This window comes from Salvelinus namaycush, chromosome 39 (genome assembly GCF_016432855.1).
Source record: "Salvelinus namaycush isolate Seneca chromosome 39, SaNama_1.0, whole genome shotgun sequence".
In the NCBI taxonomy this organism is placed as follows: domain Eukaryota; kingdom Metazoa; phylum Chordata; class Actinopteri; order Salmoniformes; family Salmonidae; genus Salvelinus; species Salvelinus namaycush.
Genome location: NC_052345.1, coordinates 1,663,753 through 1,665,637, shown reverse-complemented (window position 1 = coordinate 1,665,637; position 1,885 = coordinate 1,663,753). Strand labels below are relative to the sequence as shown.

The window sequence follows — 1,885 nt, the reverse complement described above, 5'->3', positions numbered from 1 at the left end:
CCCTCCGGACTGTCTTGTACACCCCACAGCCTGTGAGCTTTTGACGCTTGCACCGTGGCTGGGTGCACACAAACTTAAAGGCCCAAAGGCGGTAGGGCATCCAGAGGCAGAATGGCCGGAGGAAGTAGGCGGAGGGAGAAGCTGGAGGCTGATGGCTGATGTTAGGAGGCAGAGGAGGGAAGTACCACAGCTCAAGCTGGCTTTTCAGGACACATTTGAGCTGCTTGTTCCTGATGAAAATGGCCCGACTGACCCACTCTTGCTGCTCCTTTGGGAGGGTCTGCTTCCATCCCTCAGGGAGAAGCACCTGCAACAGAGCAGAGAATCAATACATTTCTTTTCCATCCCCACACAACCAAAAGTTAAATGAAATAGCCAAGTCATAGTTGAGGTGAGACGTTTACCTGAGCGTCAGCAGCAGGCTGTAGTGGTCCAGCTGTTGGCTGGGAGGTTGACTGGAGCTGAGGAGGGGCAGTAGGAGCTAGCACAGCAGGGGGCGCGGTGGGAGTGGGAGCAGTAGGAGCTAGCACAGCAGGGGGTGCGGTGGGAGTGGGAGCAGTAGGAGCTAGCACAGCAGGGGGTGCGGTGGGGGTGGGAGCAGTAGGAACTGCTACAGGAGCACAGGAGTTAGTCTCACAAAATATTTCAGAGAAATAAGTGAAATAATTCAATTAGAATAGAGCTTCAGCTTCAAAACATGTTAACAGCCTGTTGACAGCCAATGCACTTTGGTTTAGTTTTGATCAGTGTTATCAGTGGTAGAGGTTAGGAATCTAGGTTAAACACAATCTACATTTAAAAGATACAAACGACAGATGTATAGTGGGTAGACATCTACAAGCAAGGAATAGGCCAAGCAAAGTGATGCAGACTGAAATACAGGTTGGAATGGTGACAAGACAAGCTACAGTAAACAATTCATTCCACAAAAAGATGAGGAAGGATTTTTCTATGGCAAGCAAAATGGATGCAAAAATGAGAAATTCTACAGTGATTTCTAAGCCCAGCTAGGAGGTGTTTTAACAATTTTACCACTTACCTTACCACTTTAAAGTGTATCCTGTTAATGCTAACAACAACAGATAGTTATTAGGGGAAAGGTCATTTCATATGTATATTCTTCTCAACAGAAAAAAACAATAAAGTGCCATAACATAGAGTACCTTGGTCAAAACCCACGCAGATAGACAGCACCTCCTGATCCGATGGCTCGGCAGCTAAGAAACACAGACAAACATAATGACACAGTTATATTGTCAACTGCTACACTGTTTGATTTACTGTTTGATTGACTTAGATGACTACAGAATATATATTTACATGGATTAGGAGGCGCTACAGCTGTTACTGTGTCCTCCTGGTCAGGTCGGGGGGGCAAGGTCCCGTCCCGTACCCTGCGTTCCTCCACTGCCTTCTGGACCTCAGGAAACAGGTTGGTATACCTGTCCGGATGGTTGGGAAAATGTTATAAATTGTATTGTGATTCTGACTGATTTCATGTTTTTGTAATTTTATAAGAAATTACAACTATTTAAGGAAAAGAGTACCAGTCAAACCGGTCCTTGTTGGCCATTTCAGAAGACGTGTTTGTGTCCCCCATCTCCCTCTCTTGCTGGTGAGAAGCCAAGACCATGACGGCATAGCCGACATCGTGGCTTAGCAGCCACTTGAAGGTTTGACCACGGTATTTGCCGAACTGGATGGCACTCTCACTGTCCACCAGTCGGCTATCATCCGGGTCACCCCCTCTGGCTACCACACAAGCCTTTGCCTTCTCCTTCACTTGTCGTGGCTTCAGCACCCGGACTACACCTGTACACTCTTCCTCCTGGATGGTCCTGGCAACCCTGGCAGCCTCTTCAGATGCCCTCAGGGTGAGGGCACC

The 1,885-nt window shown here is 47.7% G+C and overlaps 1 long non-coding RNA gene across 1 annotated transcript; it reads right to left on the bottom strand.

Annotated features, from left to right (window-relative positions):
• Positions 1-543: 543 nt before the first annotated feature.
• LOC120032812 lies at positions 544-1,316 on the bottom strand. Its single transcript, XR_005473854.1, has 3 exons — positions 1,164-1,316; positions 1,040-1,069; positions 544-610 (listed from the first exon to the last, which is right to left on the bottom strand). It is a non-coding gene; the product is annotated as an uncharacterized LOC120032812 (long non-coding RNA).
• Positions 1,317-1,885: the final 569 nt, after the last annotated feature.